This window comes from Falco peregrinus, chromosome 3 (genome assembly GCF_023634155.1).
Source record: "Falco peregrinus isolate bFalPer1 chromosome 3, bFalPer1.pri, whole genome shotgun sequence".
NCBI lineage: Eukaryota > Metazoa > Chordata > Aves > Falconiformes > Falconidae > Falco > Falco peregrinus.
In genome coordinates this window covers 101,270,170-101,293,637 of record NC_073723.1, presented here as the reverse complement: position 1 = coordinate 101,293,637, position 23,468 = coordinate 101,270,170, and the positions used below count along the sequence as shown (strand labels likewise).

General features: G+C 42.0%; 1 long non-coding RNA gene across 4 annotated transcripts in view; it reads right to left on the bottom strand.

Annotated features, from left to right (window-relative positions):
- The window catches only part of LOC114011669 (uncharacterized), a 268,684-nt gene that overhangs the window by 18,213 nt on the left and 227,003 nt on the right, over positions 1–23,468 (bottom strand). Inside the window, exon 9 of one of the 4 annotated variants that reach the window (XR_008746640.1) lies at positions 3,529–3,726. The exons of 2 other annotated variants lie outside the window; for them this stretch is intronic. This is a non-coding gene — a long non-coding RNA (uncharacterized LOC114011669). Of the gene's footprint in view, positions 1–3,528; positions 3,727–4,450; positions 4,608–23,468 lie in introns of those variants that run through there. One more of the 4 variants, XR_008746641.1, reaches the window with a different exon arrangement.

Sequence of the window (23,468 nt, the reverse complement as noted above, 5' to 3'; positions counted from 1 at the left end):
GCTGTCCAGCTGATGTGACTTCTGGAAGCATAGGAATACTGGCTGCTTTGTCAGAGTCAGAAAAATTAGTATTAGTAAAATTCAGTAGCAAGTCACTAAAAGCCCTTTATGCAAATCCCGCCTTGCCTTGGGTTTGGGGGAATTTCTTTCATGTGTTGGTTTGGGGGCATTTTTTTCATTTGTTGGCATTCTTGCTACATTTAACTTATCCATATTGTTTTTCTGTGAAAAAGTGACACAGCTTTCTAGCTTAATAAGCAAACCCTAATTGGGTTTATTTAGAAAGTAACTGGTCTAGCAGTAGCTGAATAAGATGTCCATTCACAGAAAGCAGTATGGGAACCGGCAGTCTGCAAAGGGATCCAAATGCTTCAAAAGCTTTTGTGATATATTTCACAATTGTTTGTGCTCCAGTTCTGCTCAGAATTAACTTTAGGAGTCCCACCTTACTCCATCAAAAATAATAAAACCAAACAAAACAACGCCCATGTCCCAGTAGTAATTTCCTTGGACTTCATGGCTGTCCATCGCACACCAGAGTAAAACTACAGTGAGCGACCCAGCAGTAAAGGCCACGATTAAGGTGCCAAGAAATGACCTTTCGTAACTGCATCTTTTCCAAATTAACTTCTTTTCCTAACTTTTTAGCGCTAAAGGAAACATCCTGCTTTTTAGTCCTGCTCACCAGGCCCTGTAGGGCACAGGCTGCTCTGAAAGCATCTGTGTGCACCTGCCCATATGCACACGGAGTTACAGAATCTCCATCCTGAGCTGGAGCTCCATGGTGCCAGTTATGAACACAGAAGCCATAATGGGGGGGGTGGGGGGTGGGGTGGGGGGGTGTGGGTGTGGGTGTGTCAGAATCACTGTGGTGATTCTACTTAAAAACGGACATGTGTAACTTGGTACACATCCATACATATGCGGGCATCCCTGCGTGGTCCCCTGAAATTTCACTTTCACATCTATGTAAAATGATTAAGCTCTCCCAGAAATGTAAGACCTGTCAGAGCTGTAGCATTTTCCTCACGGTAGCAATGCACTTTTGTAAGGTGAACACACGTTCATCGACCGTTTGTCACGTGCTTTCACAAGAATGCCCACAGAGCAAGACTCCACATTGCAAGATGCCTATGGAAGATGCTTACATCTTAGTAAGTAGTTAGCCTTCTGACAGGAGACTTTGCTTCGCACCTCAGCATTTCCTTTAACTTTTACTAAGGGTACGGAGTGGAAAGAGAGGGACTGAATGAAAATCAAGACTGCCTGTTTAATGTTTCTGCTCAGGGCAATGCGCAAGCAGATCAGCCTCGCCTCTGGTGTGATCCCAGCCAGTCTGTTAGCTAGTCCTTATAAATCCATCCATCACCTCTATGAAAGTCACTGCCTTCCTCTTACCGAAGATAATGTACGTTATTGGGATTATACCACTGCATGCAGAGTCATTAAAGAAAGATAGACCACAATTTATGACTGAGCCTGCGGACAGCAGGGCATTATTTTAACCATAAAATCGCAATCTGCAAGGAGAGTGGCCAAACCAGAGGAGCCCTTAAAGACTTATAATTAGCATCAATCAATGTGACACTACTGTTGACATCTTTATTACTTTAAATATACTAATCAAATACTTCTGCATTCAGATAGAAAGACTGATAGGTAGACAGGCACAGGGAACATCCCTACAGAGATCAATTTTAAATTACCTATTCCAAAGGTAACAAAAAAATAAGCACACCAGCATAATCACATGGAAACACAATGCACTGATGGAAATGGTTTTCAGGTGTGATACCGGACTTGAGATGGTCAGGCTTCTGTATGAGACACACCAGCTACACCCTGAAAGAATACACACCTGCATGCCTCAGCCATGCAGTCAACTGCCGACTGTCCTAAACTGAGAGAAGAAACATCCCACAGACAATTTGCTATAGGGCATTTTGCATTAGAAAAATAAAATGGCTCAGTAACTCTTCACAGCACCACTCCATTTGCCATCTCTACTTTTCCTGGCACAAGAAAGTTAGATGGAAGGATATCATGGGATTATTTGCATACTCAGCATTGCGACTATGTTATCTAATTGCGCCCGCATACAATTTCATACTGCAGACACTAAAATACACCTTTCCTGTTGCTGCTGATACAAACATTTCAGTACTAATGAGCACAAAGCTGTTTCACTACACCACTTCTCAGGCCACGTGCTCTTGTACTGAAAATACTTTTGAGGAGCAGCTCCTTTCTCCATAGGGCATCCACTCTGACATTCATGAAAAGCGAATCCTTGAACAAGCACTGGGAAGAAGATAAATGCATGCCAGTTCTTTTCAGAAAACATGGTTTGGAAGGAAACAAATTATGCTGTTCCCAACAGCAATAAGGTTTTAAGAATCCCTGCTTATTTCCCGATTCTATGAGGAATAGTAATACTTAAAAAAAAACAAACACCAACATGTAACAACCACATATTTATTTAGATCTTATTTAGCTGTAATTAATAGCTTGTTGGAATACAGAAGTTGCCTTTGAAAGGATACACACTGTTTCCTGTCCCCCTTCACTGGAAACAAGCATTGCTTTTGCTTATTTAAAAAAATAAAAATAAAAATAAAAAAAGGCTTCCCTATATATAACATGAGAGGCTTTACGTGGTGCTTATCCTGGTGAGTGCCTTCTTTCGGAAAGGTCAGTGGCAGCTTGCCGATCATCTCACCCATGCAATGAGCATGAGGATTAGCAAACCTGTGCGCTGGAAAATGGCAACACGCCTTCGATAGCAAGGCAAGTGGCCCAGAGGGCTGAGCCGCACAGCATCCCTGAGCTGCACAGCATCCCTGAGCCACCTGGCCTCCTCGGCAGCCACAGCCTCAGAAAGCATCTCCAGTAAGCGATTTCACTCATCCTGCTCAGCTCCATGCAGGGACAGTACTCTCCCATACAACGTGAAAGCCTTACAGAGCACTAAGTAATGAGAAAAATGCAGTAATTTGTCTATTGAAAATCCAATTAGTTTAAGCCAATATTTATCAGATCACTCTCCTTAAAACATTTTACTTCAATTTTAAGTGAGTTACACTAATTTGGATTGGACTGTCCTCCTCTAATGAAACTGCCAAGCCTTTCAGACGCTTTAATTCATTTCCAAGCACAGTGGAGCCCCATAAAACAAGCAGAAAGAGGCCGCTAAATGTACACGGGGTTCCAGTGCATTAAAACAAACCATGTATCAAGTGACAAAATGTAATGAAAGCTTTTACAGGGGGAGGAATTCAGACTGAGGCCTGAGAGGACACACTGCAAACCGGGCAGCCAGCCACCCATCTGCCAGGATCTCCTCCGCATCCTGCTGGAGAAGCTGCTTCTGCACCAGAGCTCTGCCCGGCTCCCCACCATCCACTTGAGACATTCCCAGCCCTTGTCGTTTACTGACTCAGTGGGAACACGCGTACTCTAATCCAAGTAAAGGATTGTGAAAGATCCTATGATTATTTTTTTTAATATTTTTTTCCCCCTCAGTCTGACCTTATTGTATGTGAAGAACAGCACAAACGAGCAGATAGCCACGGAAAGTTCACTAGCCCTGAGTCAGCGACGGGTCCAGTCGTATCAAAGCCTGGGCAATGTGTCTGTAAAAAGGCAGCTGGCAGTAAACAGGAGTTGCACGCGGGGGAAATGACAGCCATCAGGGTGCAGCCGCTTCCTGCTCCCAGCCTTCGGCCTCTGCCAAAACAAAAACAATACTTAAATCTGAGCAAACATCCTCAGTTACAAAGGGGAAGGGTACAACTCATAATAGTATTATTCACAAATATCCAGCTCACTCAGCATCCCAGTCCAAAAGAGGCTGACGTTGTATTTTCCGCAGATACATTTACATATTAAATACTATCAGCACCAGGTATCACACACCCACCAATATACACCATGCTGCACACTGGTGTGTGTACATGGTCTCCAAACTAATTTTCATGTGCATTTGGACAATCATCTCTGCACTAAAACTTTGTGAAGGTTTTTTGCTTACTTTTGAGGGAAGGGCCTGAATAGCCAGGTGAGAGGCACTGGGCCTGAGAGAAAAGGGAACTTGGGAAGGGATGGTTGGATGGTACGGCAGAACAGAAAATACTGAAAGGAGAGGTGAATACATGGAGAGCAGGTGAAGATGGGAGAAAGAAAAGATAGCCAGAGCAGTCTTAGAAAACAGAATGAGCAATATCAGAGACCCCATAAAATCTTTGTTAATTTCTCATTCGTTTTATATTCGTCATTACATTCATGTACCTTGAGCAGCTTTGCAGATTTAACTTTGCCACTGCCACAAAGCGTACCTGCTGCCTTCCCTCTAAGCGTGTGTGACCCTACACAGTCAGCCCAGGGACACTCTTTTCTGGGTAAAGGTACAGTGTTCCAGCAAAACCTGGATGAAATTCTGCACCTTGTCCACTCTTCCCTTTTCCCTGAGGACACCGAATGGCCTTTATCCATGAATCTGAGGGTCTTGATCTGCTCACAGGAGGCTTTAGGATGCTTGTAAGTAAAAAGTGCTGCAGAAACGCAAGGCATTCATGTGATGTGCTTTCTAGTCAAACCTGAGTGCTGACCTGACAAATAGGGAAAACATATGGAAAAAATTATTCCTTGCTTGACACCCTTTTTTTTCCTCTCTCTCGGCTCCATTCCACCCTCCATGCCCCTCCACATTGCGATGCACATCAGTAATGCCAGAATGGTGTGAAAACGTATGCAGCTACAGCACTGGCCTTTTACAATTGTCTGAGCTAAAGGTATTAATCATCAACTGGGATTTGAAAATCATAACCAGGAGACAGCAGTCGCGACAGCTCTGCAGCATAATGACAAAATACGCAAAGCAATGTGGAAGAGGAGAAGGCGCTCTCTGTCTTTTAGTCTCTGTGCAATTGAGAGGCATGTTAATAAGCATGTTCATTTGAATGGCTTTTATTGTAACAATAATTTTCTTGCTCTGCTGGATTTTTTTATTATATTCCTTAGAGTAATAATATTAATCAAGGCACTGCTACATGGCACTGTAAAAGAAAAAGCACATCCTGAGTGAGCCTACCTATAATGGAACCACTAGTGAATGCTTCAAGGTTTAATATGGACCATGAGGTCGTATACCTGCACACGGATGCACACACACACACTCATTTTTACATACATGACCAAATACCGCAGATGCAGTAGAGGAGACTAACTACTTCTTTTACTTAAAGATATATCAACATTTAAAGCAATCAGCTGAATAATAGGACTCTCTATTAGATAAGCTTCCTTTGAATAATACATGGGGCAAGAAAGGTTATATCCAACTGAAAAAGTATGTGTTGGGTTTTTGTCACCTTGTGCGACTGCAGCAAAGGTAAATTTTCAGGAGGGCTTCTTTTGGGCCTGGGTGTGCGCACAGAGCATGTGCCTGAGCTTTCACTTCAAATGCAGGTACAAGACCTTGCAAAAATGGTATTACAATTTCAGGTCCCTGCGCCTGCATGTGCAAGTGCTCTTGGGCCAGCAGCAGTTCTGCAGGCTTGCCTTGCCCGTGCACCCCAACGCTCACACGCATGCTTGACATTTTCAAAGTTCAGATGAAATACGCATACAAGAGAAGCTGGCCTTTGAAAATACAAGCCACAGCTGGCAGCACACAAGCCCAAAAGGCTGGCACTGTCCTGAGCCCACCAGCCAGGGCCACAGGTGGCTACCAGGCGCTCACTCCCACTGCTGCCTGCGCTGGAGCGAGCCCGGAGGAGTGACCTGGGAGAGTTCAGCCCGGGGAACTGCTCTGGCAGCCTCGCCCTGTCCTCGCTTTACCCCTCGGGCTTGCCAGCGATGATGACAGCTTTGCTATGAACTGTCTGACGGAGCACGAGGGCTGATTTCAGCTGGCTCCTGCGCAAGGCAGAGCGCGCCGTGCCTGCACCACAAAAATCTATGGGAGCTCAGCAACTGACTTCAAGGGCTGCAGGACCAAGTCCCTTGGAGAGACTCCTTGTATAACCAGCTCAAGCAACACTTTGTGGTTTCCTTTAAGAGCCATTAGAGAGCTTTACATAGTTTTATGTCTAGAACTTAAAATACTCGTATCTAAGACAAACCCAGAGCTTAGTCACAGAATACATTTGATATTTGTCCATGGTTAAAACTTGCTAAATTAAACTTTCCTAACAAACAGGACAAATATTATGCAGCACGATAACAGTCAGCTGAAGACAGCACATATGCCTCTGAGCAGAGCAAAACATACAACTTATAAATAGCCTTTTGAGAGATGCAAATACCTTATTTCCATGTAGTTTTCCGTACAGTTGTTTCAACATGAGCTCTTTATGGGTTATTTCAGGCTTACAGGGGTCACTACTGCTTACTGATTAAAGGCAGGGAGTCAACTTTTGGTTTTTTTAATTTCTATTTCACTCCAGCTCTGCTTATTCCAGTCCAGTGCACTTGGCATTAGGAGCTGTGACAATAACTTCTCGTATGAACTGCAGTTCACACAGTTGCAGTTCTTCTCTATCATACTCTTATAGCTACCTTGAAAAAAAGAAAGTGTAGCTTATTGATTGAATGTCACTTGTCCAAGGCCACCACTGCTGGATAACAATAAATACCCCAAACCTTAAGCATCTTCATTTTAGCATCTGGAAAACATGTGCATCATGGAGTTTTGACATATCCCAGAAACAATTAACAAACACTGCCAAGGACTTTCGCTGGCCTACAGTAAAAGCCAGCAAAGATGAAAAAAACCCTCCCTGCTTTATATCCCAACTATCCCACATAATTCAAGCTTTGAACATACAATAGTAAACAAAACTGTATCTCTACATCCGTATCTTTGCACAGTAACAAACTCCTGTAACTATCACCAGTAAAGCAACTCCTATATATCATATATATTTCTAAAATACCATTTACATGTACAATAGCTTGAAGCTTGAAACTGAAGCTGCCCGTGATGCATACAAAACAGTGCTCCGGAGTAACAGGATAGTTTGCAAAACTCTGCCTGCCGCTCTGGTCCCCTCTACTGGGAAGGAGACCTATGTGGGGAAAAAGGGCCTTAGCTCTACCTAGAGATATTTTTGCAAGGGAATAATAAGCCTGAGGATTTGTTTTTCACCTTTTAAAAAGCTATTTTATACTTCACACTATTTTTTCCTTCTTCTATGAGCAGTTTGTTTGGACTGTTTGTTTTGGTTTTCCTCCTGTTTGGTTTGGTTTTCCTCCTCCCTGAAATGGTAAAATTGCAATTTCTTGAAACTCTTCTTGAGTAACTGCAACAGCCAACTGGAAAAGCACCACTGTAAGCTTTTGCTACCTCACTGTTAAAAACCAAAGTGCTATGTTGTCTTGGTTGGGCTTTTAAAATTGTTATTTTATTTCTTTTTCTATTACTGTGTTCAAGATACAATGCCTGATTGGCACAGGAAGAACTTGTGTTACATGCTGCTAAATCCATCTAGGCAACAGCAGCTGGGTAGACTCAGAGCATCTGGTACTGGTAGCGATGGTGGTAGTGGTGCTGCTGACATAGTTCCTAGCTGCTGGCTGCTCCCCTTCTATGTAGTTAATGCCATGCAAACTATTTAGTGATCTTCCAAGTTTTATTACATGCACATTGCCGTGATATTGAAATGCTGCATGACAAAAGGGAGCACAATAAAGATGGTACGTGGTCATGAGTTTGGGGCAGAAGTTATCTCTGGTAAGAGAAAGGCAGCTGTACAAACCACCCCTTGTGAGGACTGTGATAGCACGTCAGCCCAGGGACTCCCACTCTTTAGGAAGCCTCTCACAGGTATTAGGGAGAAGAAAGCAATATTGGAGATTCTCTGTGGAAGCTGTTGGGATACAAACATCATCCTGCACTGCAAAAGGCATGTCAGCCCGCTGCTGTGGTGGCCTGTCCATGCAGCTCCTCCATAGAGGATTTCAGAGTAATTCTGTTAATTGTACAGATTCAGCTTTGCTCCCAACATCACACCCAGAACAGTAAGAATTACAAATACAAGCAAAGCTTCAATATTTCTTTTTTCTTTAGCACTTTATATATCTAGTGTCCACAAAGACATGCTAGTTACACAGCAGACACATGCACCTACATCTTCAGATATACCGTACCTCTTCTATGTTGGACTTAAAGCAGAATAAAACAACATCGCAGTGGAAAAAAATACTGGAATAAATTAAACCACGTATAAACGTTACCTATATGCTGACTATACTTAACCAAGGCGTGCAAGCTTACCATTTCAGCCACTCCCCATCGGCCGAGGGCACCCTTGTAACAGCCCGACCCTACAACATGCCGAACACACCTTGGCACGAGCCCAGATCGCAGGTCAACATTTCTTGGCTGGCTGAAGTTCAACGCACACTGACATTAAGAGGACAGAGAGGACCTAAGCGGCAGGGTTAAATGGCTGCAGAGTTCGGGTACATAACTGAACACACGGTTGACCTAGTCCCAGGCAGTGGTACAACAATTTCTAAACAGTGGCAGCAGTGTGTTGGCCATGCCTGCTGCCAGCTGCTGCCTGTGGGCATACCACGAGGACCAGCTCAGCCCTACGGCTCCTCTTGGGGAAAACAGACAACAGGTAATTAAGCACGGTAACGACAGGTTTCAAAATGCAAGCCCCCACCTCGTTACACTCATGCAGCGCAGGCATGGTCTTGTCTCGATATGCCGTTTATACATTGCAATAATTGGCTGATGACATTTCCATTCCTTTCAAAAGCAGTTGGTCACAGGCTGTGTTAAGTGGCCTCGTGACTATGGCAGTAAGTGGCTGCAAGTAGAAGGCTTTGTACAATCTACTTCAGAAAAAGAAGTACCATTTTGCACCCAGAGACATTAGCCCAAACAATCTAGGAGAACAAATGTCCTCTTTTCATCACCAACTATAGTTCCCAGACAAGGAGGGTAGGGAAAGAAAGATATCTTGAAAAAGTGATGTTGTGAGAAAGCAATTTAAAAAAAAACAACAATGCAAACTCAAGAGCTATGGTCTAGCTCTGGCAAAAATTATCTTCCACTTTTTTGCCTCAGCTCTAAAAATTACTTTACAAACACAAATGTTTGTTGAAAGTGCCTTGCCTCAGCAAATGTCTTTTACAGTTATTCACAAGCAGGTTTTATGGCACCATTTATACCATTGACCTTGGCCTGAGAAAAAATATAGACCCTACCCTTCCAGGTAGGCTATCAACTGTGCTCACCAACTTTACAGCTTTTAAATCCTATTAGGCTCCCTTATATAGTTTAAAGCCCCTCTAAGGAATTTATTCCCACGAATACCCCTGTGCAATGCACAGAAGATAGAAAGATTTGTCTCCAGAACCATTTGGTTCTTTAGTCACCTTGCAAGTTCCCTACATGTCAGTTTAGTCATGTGACATTCAAAGAAGAGTAAAATCAAAATCCTGGTATTTTAGCAATAATGAATTTAGGAATTATACTGACCAATATATTGTTTCTGAGGCTTATCAATTAATAACACATGAACCCCACCATAATCTGATATGTTCACAGATTCCTTAGACATACCGAATGCTACATTGGTAGGGATGTAAGTTTTCAACTGAATTTAATGTGATGGGTTCTGCTTTCACATCACATACCTACAAAAAACACTATTCAAGGTCTGTTGTTCCACAAGCACATGAAGTAAATGTGATTTTAAAAACAATCTGTTGGGGGGGCCTTTCTAAAGAGAGATAACTTACCCTGATTTTTCTGGGGAGAGGAGGGGAGAAGGAAGCTTCCATGAAAGCAGGCTCATGATGCCTCACTAAAGACAGTAAAGTTAAGCTTAATAAACTATCTTAATTTGATGCTCTTTTTTCAAGAGCTAATAACTCCAAACCTAATCGAAAAATAACTCAGTCCACCTCTGAATTAAACAGTTGCAATACGAATGCACATAAGTTAAGTGCAAGTCGTGCTTTAATTATGCCCAGTTGGAACTTAGTTTTAACATTTGACAACTAAACCTTTTCTGATGGGAGCACTCTTATAGCAGCTACTCCTTTTTCTATTTTCTAAACATCCTAATATATACACTTAAACATTAAATTAATGTCAATTACATAACCATAAGTAGCAGAAAGGAAAAAAGGTCAGTGATGGGATAAACGTACCCAAGAGCAAAAATCCAGCCAGCTCTGTAAGTTAAGGCTAGTAAAGTAATCTAGTAAAGCCTTCGACACTGTCTCCCACAGCATCTCCTGGAGAACCTGGCTGCTCCTGGCTGGGATGGGAGTGTTCTATGCTGCGTAAAAATCTGGCTGGATGGCCGAGCCCAGAGTGCGGTGGAAGACGGGTCAAATCCCACCGGCATTGGGCACACTGGGGGTTACTGGGCATTCACTGCTGGGGCCTGTTCTGTTTAATCAATTATGAGGGGACCGAGTGCACCCTCCATGAGCCGCAGGTGGCCCCAGCTGGGGCAGTGTTGATGTGTTGGGGGCAGGGGGCTCTGCGGGGGCTGGGCAGGCCGGGCCCAGGGGCCGAGGCCAGCGGTACGGGGTCCCCAGGAGCCCTGGGCTCAGCTCTGGGCCCCTCGCTGCCAGAGGGACGCTGAGGGGCTGGAGCGTGTCCAGAGCCGGGCAGGGGCTGGGGAAGGGGCTGGGGCACAGGCTGAGGGGGGAGGCAGCCTGGAGAGGAGGGGGCTCGGGGGGGCCCTGATGGCTCCCTACAGCTGCCTGACAGGGGGCTGTGGGCAGGGGGTCGGTCTCTGCTCCCAGGGAAGGAGCGACAGGAGCAGAGGGAACGGCCTCGAGCTGCGCCAGGGCAGGGTTAGGGTGGGGGTGAGGGGACATTTCTTCCCTGGAAGGGTGGTCAGGCACCGGCACAGGCTGCCCGGGGAGGGGGCACCCGCACTGGGGGTGTTTCAGAAACTTGTAGATGCTCAGGGACAGGGTTTAGTGGTGGTTTTGCTAGTGCTGGGTTAAGGGTTGGGCTTGTGATCTTAAAGATCTTTTCCAACCTAAACAATTCCATGATTCTACACTTCAAATGTAAATAGGCAGTGAAGTGATTATTCAAGTAGCTGTAAGTATAAAGCTTTCTATTATTGGTCTCATGCTACAGTTAACAGAGTTACAGTTACTGGAATTATATTGCGTATAATGGAATTCATATCCATAGATATATTTATCATTCCTTGATGAAACTCCCACAGAAGCCAAATAGAAAATAACAGTGGTTTGTAACACATCAACAACTCATAAAGAGAAAATGGTGCGTTAAGTTCCCATACCAATTCATCTAAGAAAGTAACAAACTTCTTAACACAAAACATAGCTTGAAAAGAATATGCTAAGCGCCTCATGTTGTACTGATTTTTACAGCCAGTGTTGCTGGGGAAAATAACTGAGGTAGTTTTCCAGAGTTACCTGGATACTTACTGGAGCAGGGACTTTTTTTTTTTTTTTTTGCAAACTTTTTCCCAAGAGAAGCCACAGACTAAGGGAAAAAGTGTCCTGGCCTGCTCGCATGAGCTTCCAAGTAGCTGGGAATTCATGTAGAGTTCACCTTCTTGTAGAGTTGGTCACAAGTTTACTATGAATTACTACACTTCTTTCGCAGTAATTGGCTTAACACTTACCACTTCAGTGAGGACATTTAAGTCTACTGACAAACACAAAGAATCATATTGAAATGCATATGTATATATATATATTAATTTTGACCTAAAGTAAGTAGTCTCCTTTGTGGTAAGTGAAAAAGTGGTAAGTGGTCTGTCTTTGAACAAGAGGAGTCTGTGGTTTGCAGACTGCTCTAGTGGAGGTGGATTGCTGTACCAGGCGACACATCAACAGAGCATTACTTTATGCAAGGAATAACAAAATTTCACATCAAAACAAAAATTCTGGCCTGCCAAATATATCATTAGCCCAATAGCAAGAGTCAGGGTGACAGGTTACTGTATCCCAGTCCCAGGGAGGAGGAGCCCTGTATTAAGGGCAACTATAATTTTTCAGGAAAAGGCATAGTAAGAAGTAACAAGAAGAAACTTTGCTAAAGACACTGAAACTGCAAGTAAAGCATGACTTCTTAACATAAAATGCAACTATTAAATTGCCAGAAAAGCCTATCAACAGTTTCCAGATCACTTTGATAAACGAACTTAAAATAAAAACTGGGGGATTTAATTTAATGCGGGAATTATTTACTTACAGTTTCTTGTATCAGCCTTTTCAAAATTATCTTCCTTAGCTTAAAACACATGTAAAACAACATGCAATGCAAAATTTCCAATCTGTAGCTTTGATCAAAGATGAAGTAGTGGGGCTGCTGCTGGGAGTGCTACACCTTTAAATCTGCAGTGCTGATGTAGAAGTCTGTGCTTACCGGCCTGATATTTCTAATTGTCAGCACAGTGTCATTGGACTCATATACATCTTAATGAGGAATTACTAAAACAGGAACTCTGCTTCTACTTGTTAATCTGTTGTACTTGCATCAAAGCCAGACCCTGTACAAACAGGAAACTGGAATCAGTCCGATAATGTCTTACCCACAGGACTGAAGATTTAAAGGAGACTGGACAGACCAGCAGAACTGCAGCCACTTTTGTCTTTTCATGTATAAAACAGTTATTCCCCAGCAGATCATCATCCTTCATGCAGCCAAGAACTATAAAGTTCCCCAGGATAGCCTGATAAAGTTAAATAACTTTATGTGAAACCAAGTCTCAGCCATACTAAGCTATATCCAAGTTTCCAGCCTTCCTAAAAGATTAAAGGTAAAACTGTCAAAAGAACCTAAATTCCCATTTCTAAAGCTATACAATTCCACTGACTTTAATTTTGATACCTGTTGTCCAATATAATGTATTTGCTTTCGAAAATGTAATCCCTAGCCTTCTAGCTGTCCTAGAAGTTGCAAAACTGAGTGGCTGCAAACAACTGATCAGTAGACCAAGACAGGAATCTTTTAAGCACTTGTCTCTCACTTTTTTTTTTTTTTTTTTTTAATTTCCTAATATGAACAGTTGCAAATTGTTTTTCGAAACACTAAACACTTCAGTTGCGGCTTGAAAAAGGCCTACAGGAAAATACCATATAAGACAGAGCACCATGCCCTCAATTTTAGGCTATGTGTTATTTGGTCTGTTGGACTGTCGATGGAGTGTAATGTGGACCTGCCATCAATATTTAAAATAATCTTCCAGAATACCGAGGGAATTCACTTGAAGGTGCCAGTTAAAGTATTGCGGATTTATTATTATAACAAATAGGGCAAATACTGGAAAGGAGAGTAAGTTCTGCAAACCCCATGGTGGGGACCATCAGGGCAGAGATACAACAGGGAAACACATGCTGGATGTCCAGTCCCGAGGTCTTCCCCCCTGGTCACAGGGTCTTGACTTCCAAGGACACCAACATCCAATTCAAAGTAGGGAGGGGGAAAAAAACTGAACCACCACAACCTAAAACATAACACTTTCCTTGTATAAGATAAATTTTATGGTATAAACAAATAATAAAACATAGCGCTGCTAGTAGGGCACTGCAGTTAGCAGCAGGTGAATTTCAAAAGATTAAAGATGTTTTGCTGTTGGTGACTGAGATTAACTGAGTACCTAATCAGGCAGTAATATCTTTCACCAACAAAGTTCAGAGTAAAAAAACGAAAACAAAGGAGCTTAGGGGCAGCACAAAACCTTTTCCCAAAGTATCAAACACCGAACCCTACAGGTATGGTGTGCAGGTTGTTGGGAAGTGAGATTTTCTTGGTTTTACGTCACGGTGAGGTTTTCAGTTGCTCTGCAACTGTTTCTCCCTGTTTCAGCTCATCAATCTGCTGTTTAAAAATAATGAAGAGTGAGGCAAGGTCTCTAATTTTAACTAAAAATTGAGAATCTAACATTGGTTAGATATTTATCTTACAGTTGCTAGGTATCTACATAGGAGTACCACGTTCAGTTTAAGATTACTTTAAAGTTAATATTATTTTTCCACTCTTCATTTACTACAGTGTATTTTAACCTATTTATAAATTTTGTATTTTACCAGCAACTTCACATATTGCTCAAGTTATATTTTCTTGATGAACTCATATATATATATATATGTAAATAAAATTTTAAATTACATGCTTCATTCAGCTGTGCACCTTGACACACACTTAAGCATGTGTTAAAATCCATCCTTATTCAAAGCACTGCTTGAACTCAACAAAACCCAAGCTTACCTCTCCTGCTTACAATACCAACATGGGCTACAAGTAGAAAAATAATGCTGCCAACAGAGGGTGAAATCTTTTCTTTTATGCTAGTTTTAGAAAGGCGTAATGATCCAGGAGTTTTACACCCACTTTTACTTATAGCACAGGTGGAACAGATACAAATCAAAGAGCCACGATCCCCAGCACAAACCTTGGGCTACAGCTCCAGTCAGCATGATACTAAAGGGTGTTCCTTCCAACCAATAAAACACACTTTAGCGATAACGGTTTCCTACTAAATTTTATCTTCCCTACCTCTACTCAGATTAAGTGAAGGCTACTACTAATACATTTTTTTGCCATTTGGTCAGAGTTCTGCTCACAAACAGCTCCAGCTGTAAGCTGTAGCACACATCACAGGCTGGAGAGAAAGAAAACCAAGGAAGGCAAGGGTTCCTCCGAGCATCTCCCACAACCTCCAGCTACCTTTATCAGAATGCTGATTCGTCTTTTTCTTTCTTTTCACAGTAAGACCTGTTGGTCCAGCCTTAATTCCAGTATCCTGAGACTTCCATGGGTTGCATTGCTCAAAAGTTTTAGGGTGAGGCCCCGTAATGGAAGATGAAATAATCTCAGGGCATGTTCACTTGTGTGACAGAGGAGCGTGGGAATAAACAATTTTGTGTCTAAACTGCATAGAAAGTGTTTCCTTGGAATTTTATGTAACTTTTTTTAAATCATACTTGTTTCAAAATGCATGTAAAAAACAAGTAGAAATTTCTTTCTTAATCTTGTAAATACAATAATAAAAGTAAAGAAATCAGCCAAGCCTCGTTATGGACAACAGAATGTGAGGGAAAGGAGTATTTGATGCAAAATTTATCTAAAGGCTTTAGAATATTATAGAGGTTTACTGCCTTGTTTTCTCTTGCTGTGACACACACATCTGTATCCAGCATTATCTCAGAGCACTGACCAGCCACTTAAAACATAATTTTATCAGGTACTTGGGCTCAGCTCAAATTACTGAATCTCCTCCAGGGACAGGACAGTATCTCAGATATCACAGAATCCTAGAATGGTTTGGGTTGGAAAGAACCTTCAAGATCAGCAAGTTCCACCCACCTGTCACCATCAGGGACACCTTGCACTACACCAGGCTGCTCCCAGCCCCGTCCAACCTGGCCTTGAGCCCTGCCAGGGATGGGGCACCCACAGCTGCTCTGGGCAGCCTGTGCCAGCACCTCACCACTCTCATAGCAAAGAATTTCTTCCTAATATCTAATCTAAACCTGCCCTCTTTTGGTTTAAAGCCATTCCCCCTTGTTCTGTCACTACAGGCCCTTGTCAGAAGCCCCTCTCCAGCTTCCTTTAGGTGCTGGAAGGTGCTCTAAGGCCTCCCTATAAGGTCTTCTCCAGGCTGAACAACCCCAACTCTCTCAGCCTCTCTTCACAGCAGAGGGGCTCCAGCCCTTTGATCATCTTCATGGCCTCCTCTGTGCTCGCTCCAACAGGTATATATCCTCCTGATGTTGGTGGCCCCAGAGCTGGATGCAGCGCTGCAGGGGGGTCTCACCAGAGCGGAGCAGAGGGGCAGAATCCCCTCCCTCGCCCTGCTGGCCACACTGCTGGGGATGCAGCCCAGGGCACGGGGGGCTTTCTGGGCTGGGAGCGCACACTGCCGGGTCATGTTGAGCTTCTCATCAACCAACACCCCCGAGACCTTCTCCTGAGGGCTGTTCTCAATCCATTCCCCTTCCAGACTGTATTTGTGCTTGGGATTGCCCTGACCCATTTGCAGGACCTTGCACTTGGCCTTATTGAAATTCCTGAGGTCCGTACGGGCCCACATCTCAAGCCTGTCAAGGTCCCCCTGGAAGGCCATGGTTACCTTTACAGGTAATCGTATGGTTTAGCATTAGCTCATACATACTTTGGTTTTGCTTCTGTAAGATTTTAAGTATCATTAAGTTCCTTTCAACAGAAAACCCTAAGTGCTTCCACTTCACAATTTCTATACAATCCTCCAGTCACAGCAAACTAATTCTTTTACTTTCTTGCTGCTTGCTACATTTGTATCTCATTCCTCTCCTGATATCAACTAATTAACTTAGCATGATGGAAAACTCAAAAGTAATTCAACAGATCAAAATCTCTTTACCCAGGCTATCTGCCTGTAAAAGAGCTCTTCTTCAGTGCTAGAAATCAGAACTTTTCCAGTGTCCGTCTATTGCCTATGAATCCCTTCCTACTTCAGGAACCTGGGAAGGGAGATAGCTATTAAAAACATGGTCTTCTAGGACCAGAGCAGGATGTGATTTTCCCTGTTAATAAAAGTCATGTCAATAATGCAGTATGAGCAGCAAGTGTATTCAAATAGTGTTCTTTGCGGGGGGAAAGACACAATTTTTTCTTCATCTGCTCTTGCTCTTGTTTTGTTGGTTATTACTGCTATTCAATAACAATGCATTTGCACTAGTATTGATCAAAATATCCCAATTCTCAGATCTTAACATACATTATATTTCGATTTGTAAAGGGCTATCAGCATGACATACATTATCCTAGGCAGGATTCCTTCTTTTCAGTATATCAAATATTATAAATCAACAACATTTATGAAACTCCCCTCAGGGCTTAAGGTATTTTACTTCCAAGATCTCTCAGAAGCATAATCATCCCTTGGTAAGAACCAGTGTCATCTCCTTCTTCATTTTCTCTTCTAACGTCTGTTTTATATCCCCACATAATTATAGAGGAACTTTAAGTATCATTCAAAGGAACAGGGAGGGGGACAGAAATATCCTCTGTAAGAAATGAATTCCAGGTTGAAGTGAATGTAAAAGTGCCACAAAATACTGAAGAATACATCATTACCATGCCAATTTTGGTAAGAATACAAAATCTGTGTGTAGTATGTATAGTAGTATGCTGCTCCACAATAAATATAATGCACATGCTAGGTATGTATAATTAATGAAAAGAGACTGTGCATTGTGAATAGCACAATTACCAAGACACAACAAGCGCAGAGCAATTTTCCAGGAAAATTTTGTAACAGTGTCTTTTGCAAGCAAGCAAATTCATTTTTTGATTTAAGCCTCAGTCAGTACATTTACAGTGGTAATTCACCTGCATAAGTCTCAGTTTTATGATTTTCCACTTACCAACACAGCTCTGAAAGAACAGACTCAGTTCTTTTGGTTGATGCATGGGGAAAGAAATATTCATTAGACTATGAATCATAAAAAAAGACATGTTGATGTGCCAATGGCAGGTTGAGCACCCAAGGACAGAGTTAAAGGTCTTCCCTTATTTGTACGCAACTCTATGTGGAATAATGCCATAAGTTTTGTCTAGACTAAAATTTAAAAGTGAGCTGTTAACCTGCCTTAGCTAACAAGTATGCTAAAAGTCTTTTATGGTTGTACACATATACTTCAACACATCTTAAGCTGATCAAAATGTAGCATGGTGGGAAATGAACCTTGATCAAGTACACTAGGTAATGCCAGCCAGAATTCGAAAATTTGTTAGTAAGAAGTTGACAGCTGAAGGTCTTTCTTGAGTCCACCTTGAAGTCAGTAACTAGAAAAAGCTATCGAAGAGAAAGTTAAATTAAGTACTACTTATGCAAATGATTTTCTAGAATCCCCAATTTTATTTACATCAATGTTGAAGCAATAAGGCATCACCCATGCCATGTTAACTTAAGCTACAATGCTCCAATTATCTCTCTAAAGCAATCCTATCCAGAAAATAACTGAGGAAAAAACCCAAAACACCCTCAATTCTATATTTGAATTTAAAGTATACTAAGTCAAGAAAACCAACAAAACTCTTTCCACAGTTTGATAACTATTTTAAAAATCAAATATGAAGTATTAAAACTGAAGTAACTTCTTTGGCCCAGAAGAGTGAACTGTGTGCTTTGAAAACCAAAGGAATCATTTAAAAACACTAAAAAATCCCATATTAACCATATTTAATTTTCCTGTGTTAAAGCCACAACAATGAGCTTCTTTGGATAACAATGTTCTGTGCTCTATACATTTCCTGTCCAATAGTGGTACAAGGATGGGTAGGTACTACCTGCATGACAGTTAAGCAGTAATGAGCAAAATAATATGGTGTACATGTAAGAATGCAGAGCAGAGTTGAATCTCAGTACAACAAAAAGCCAGGCTAAAATGGTATGGCAAAGAATGGGTTTATGTTCGTTACTGTTGTTTTCTGTAGAGAATTAGTTATCAAACCAATCAAAAAGAATTATTTTCTGTTACACATGCATACAGATACATGTATAGGTACCTGTATATGCATATATCTCAAAACACTGCCTTTAAAAACAATAAAAATGGTACCAGGAGCGAGACTAATACATCTTTAAAATTGTGGGTGAATTTTCAGCCCTTATTGATGCAGCTGTGCTATTTACTTATAGTCTGCAAGTCTATTAAACAAGCTATCCGTTGCATTTCTAGTATATACCCTTAGAGAGAGATGTTCATTCACAGAGACTCAGGCAGTAGTGGGACAATTAAGAAGTGGAGGACTTCTATAAAGAAAAGAGCCTTTTTGGTGGCACATGAATTGCAAGAAATGCTGATGTGTTCCTTCAGTGCTGACACAGCAAACAAACACGCACAAATAATTCTTCATGCCTGGAAGTGGAAAGGAATGCAATGTCATTCTTTGGGTGGGAAGGCATATTTATTATTTCAGTACAGAATTTATTCTGGTTGATGGATGTTGACCAAGAGGAGAAAAATCAATAGTCTTAACACGTATTCAGTTTGAGCCATGTGGATTTCACTCTGAGCAATGACAGAAAAGTGAGAAAATTGGGATTTAAAAAAAATATTTTAAATAACAGTAACAGATTATTATGAGTTTTACTCACTGAAGTTAACCAGTTAACTAAAGGGTATCATCAACCAGAATTGGGATGGGAAAACATATAGTAAGACAACTTTCCTTCTCAAAATAGCCTTTACTTATTCATCTTATAACACAACGTGCAGTCAGTACAAGTTTACTAGCAGGATGCATTAAGGAAAAGCAAAACACATTCTGTTTCCCAGCCGTTGTCCATAAATTTACCTTTTCCCTACAAAGAATGAGATGATGAAAACTCATAAGGTTTATGAGATCAGAACAGTACAAATCTGCCTTTCTTATTGGCTTATATGTAGTGTAATTTCTTTTTGCTAAGGCTCTGGTCAACAAATATTGCGCTTCTTCCAGGGGAACACCAGTGCAACCAGTCTCCTTGAGAGCTACTGCTGTGTTTCCTGGAAGACTCAGAACATGGGTAGAAAAAATGTCAGGGGGGAAACCTTGCCTCAACCTAGACCAGGCAGTAAAACTCCCCAAGGGAAAATCATGTTTATTAAGTCACTCTTCTTGTTCAGTAAAGGTTAGCAAGCGTTTCAACGAATTTCCTCTTGGGTCAAATAAAGCTGGAAAGGGAGTGGATGTGATACCACCTGACAGGCCTTGATTTTTAGCTGGAAGCTACAGTACTATTTTGGACTCTCAGGTTCTGGATCTTGGTTTACAATAATAAAACAAAATTTCCATGCTTATTTTGCCAAGCACACTAAGAACGGTCATTTTGTTTCCAGAGTACCACAGAAGTTTTTTATTCAATGTCCCATCGCTATGCATGAATCTAGAGCGGGCTGGCAGTAACAGCTGTTCAATCACGACACCTGCAGCTGTGGGGTATTGCAGAAAATTGCTGCTGCTGAAGCTTTAAAAAGAACCAAAACCTCTGCTTATTTTCTTTCAGCCTTATGAAGGTGCATTCCTGTGAGAGGCTCACTGTGTTCCTCTTAAGGAAAATAAATCCACTTGTATTTACTGAGAGATGCATTCTGCAGATGATGTAGCATCTCATGAAGATGATTTTACCCTATATTTTTCTGGCACACAGGCTCTCACAAACAACATTTTCAATAGTCTGCTCTTCAGATGTCATCACAATCCTAAACTAGGTCACTTGGAATGATGGTATGGTACATGAACAAATAGACCAGATCCAACTTCTCCCTTTCTTAAGTACCTGATATTTAGAGGCACTTTCCCTGCAAAGGAAAGTTTAAGAACAAACACATGTTTTAGATGACCTTTACTGTAGTGGAATGAAGCTGGGTTAATTAGCATTGATAATATACAACTGTGGGCTGGCTTCAGGGGCAGTGGGTTGGCCGATGTAGACAAGGTGCAGCTGTGGCCGGTTCTGTTGAGTGGTTGAGAGCCAATGAAGAGAGAGTGGCCAAGGAAGAGATATGAGGAAGAAGCAGAGAGAGGGAGAGCAAGCGTGGGATGGGGAGAGACTAAGACTAGGAGAAGGCAGTAGAGGGACTGGCATGAAGAGAATGTTGGTATGAGATGGTAAAAGGCCTTGTTGCAGTTTGGAGAGTGCTGTGACACTTTACCAATAGCTGGTTCCTCAAATCAAGCTCAGGTTGATAATAAGTTACAGTGACTTGTCAGTCAAGGGCTGTTTGATGGGGTTTGCAACACCAGGCAGCTTGTTTCTAGCAGACTGGGGCATGGGTTTGCACCTTGAGGGGCTGAGGCTGGAACAGCTCTGGCACACGAGCCACCTCTGCACCCCGAGACAGGGAAGCTCCAGGTCAGGGCTGAGGTCGTTCCTGTCAGGGCGACAGGCAGCAAGACCTGTCTTAGTGCATATTAGCTGACATTTGGTAAAACCATAACCAAGACAAGGGAGTTTGCGAATACTTTGCCAAGAGCCACATCATCCCGATAACTCATATTACAACTACAGCTTGCCTCATGGTAGTTACTGCACGTTAGCCAAGATGTGGAGAAAAATACATTCATTGTCCAGTGAAGACAAGGCAGCTGAAAATTAATAAGATGAACTTGCTATGACATTGGCCAGATTTAATTAATTTTATGAATAAACAGAGGGACCAGCTTAGCATTTCAAGGGACATCAAACTAATGTTAATGTTGAACTTCTGATCCATCCATAAAAATGCAAACTCTTAACAGTTTGCATCTTGGAAAAAAATAAGGAGTTTGATATTGCTTTGGTATTTTGTTTTCTAGAACACACCCAAAAATTTACTTTAAATGGACAGCTGTTATCCCCAAAGTTATTTATGTTAGCCATCTCACTCCTGCTACTCAGGCAAACCTTCAGGGAAGGGAAGTGGGACAGGAAGAAAAAGGCCAGAGGAAAAAACAACTAGAAGCAAAGCAAACAGTAAAATATTGAACCTCCAATACAAGACTACAGAAGAAAATTGCCAAATATGAAATTAAACCATTGCCAGACACTGCTGGAATCATCAACACAACTTACTTCTAAGTTCAGGTTCTCGTACGTGGTCCTCAAATGAAAAAATAACCGATTCGAGTTCCCTGGTCTCCACTTGTTGTAAATAGTTGCAAAATGCAAACCATTTTCTTTACACCTATAACTTCTGCTGAGTTCAGTAGTTCAAAAAGTCTCATTATTGCAGTTGATAAGACAGAATTACAACTCTGGGCTTGACATTGTGGAGTGCCTCATTACACACTGTCACAGACATCACAGGACGCACCACAGATTTCTTCGTCAGGGAGAAATAATGAGCTGTCCTGGGTCCACAGTGTCTTTTACAGCCTCCCAGATGTTTGCATGCATTTCTTTCATTTTTTTTTGTTTTGCACTTAAAACACCCCCAAACCTGTATCAACTAAGTAATGAAAAATAAACCTTTATTAGCATAAACCTGATAAAGATCAAAATGCCAAGACTGCTGACAAGGCACAGTAATGGAAATAATCTGTTTATTCAGCATTCTGTTTTGATAATATGGGATGCACTCGGATTCCTTCCACAATTCCCTCCTCATTAACATCCTGTCCATTTTGCCGCAGGCCATGACGTAGTCTCCGATAATAGTTTTGGCATATGTTTCCTAAGGAAAGGCCCCGGCCACCCTTCTGTTGGGCGGATGTCGATTGTGTTAATGTTGAAGATGCACATGCACCGCCTCCTGCTGGGTCTGCGCCTCAGCAGTCACCTGACCTGTCACTATCACTTAATACCAACCATCAAACATCATACACAGACACTACACATCTCTGTAAATTGGCAATGCATGTATGTGCATGCTATTCATATATATATATACATACACACACACTAGGCATGCACTTGAAGCACACAGCTGAAATGCACTATATATTGTGGTGACAAGAAATCACTATCACTCCCTGAAATCTTAAGGAAAGGGCAAAAAACACCTCAGGGAAAAGGCAAGCTCTTTCAGTCCCATCATCACAGAGCCTCATGTACAGCGGCCAGTGTTACACTTGCTTAAGGCTGCTGCTTCCATATTCTTTTTTTTTTCTCCCAAGAGAGATGCAGTAGTAGCACGCGTGTCATTTTAATGCAAAACCATAACAAAGTCTTCAGCAGTGATAAGACAAAATGAGTTCCCAAATGCATCGGTTGGAGTGCTGATCCTCAATAAACAGGATAACCAGAGATAAAAAGCCAAACATTCCTCCTTGGCTACTTCTACATCAGCAAATTAAACAGTACCAAGGAGCAATCCCGGACAGCAGCCTTGCATTGTCTCTGCAGTTCAGTTATTAGACAAGTCCTTGGTACAGGTTTGGCACAGGCTTGCCAGCACTATCCCCAGCGCCACAGGGGAAAAACACAGCCCAGGGGTAAATCCTGTAACCCAGTTTGGATGGGGACACCTCTCAGAGAGCAAGTGTTGTATGATAAGTTCATGGGCTGTCCCTGCCCTCAGTGCCAGACGATGCTCCCAAGTGCATTTAACTTAGTACAGACACAGCCTTTCTGTCCACCGCCAAGCAGACCTCTGGTTTAATACAGGTACCAGATCTCTCTTAAACATGGAATAACGTCATAGTATCATTATTTCCGACTAGAATTTCACAACATTCCCTACCAGGTGAAACAAACTATGTCTTAGCTCCATCATACAGCCCTGTGAAGAACATCCAACTGGACAATATATAGAAAAGCAAGAATCTGCCATATCCAAGTGCATTCCTTACCCAGCATTCCAAAACAAGAGGTATTAACAGCAAAACTGACACTGGAACAACATGTAGAGGAATACAAAGCTGCCAAATGCAAAGTACCATGTCTATGTCCTTAATTAAAAATAATTATGGATAACCCTAACCCTGGGCTCAGCTCTGGGCCCCTTGCTGCCAGAGGGACGCTGAGGGGCTGGAGCGTGTCCAGAGCCGGGCAGGG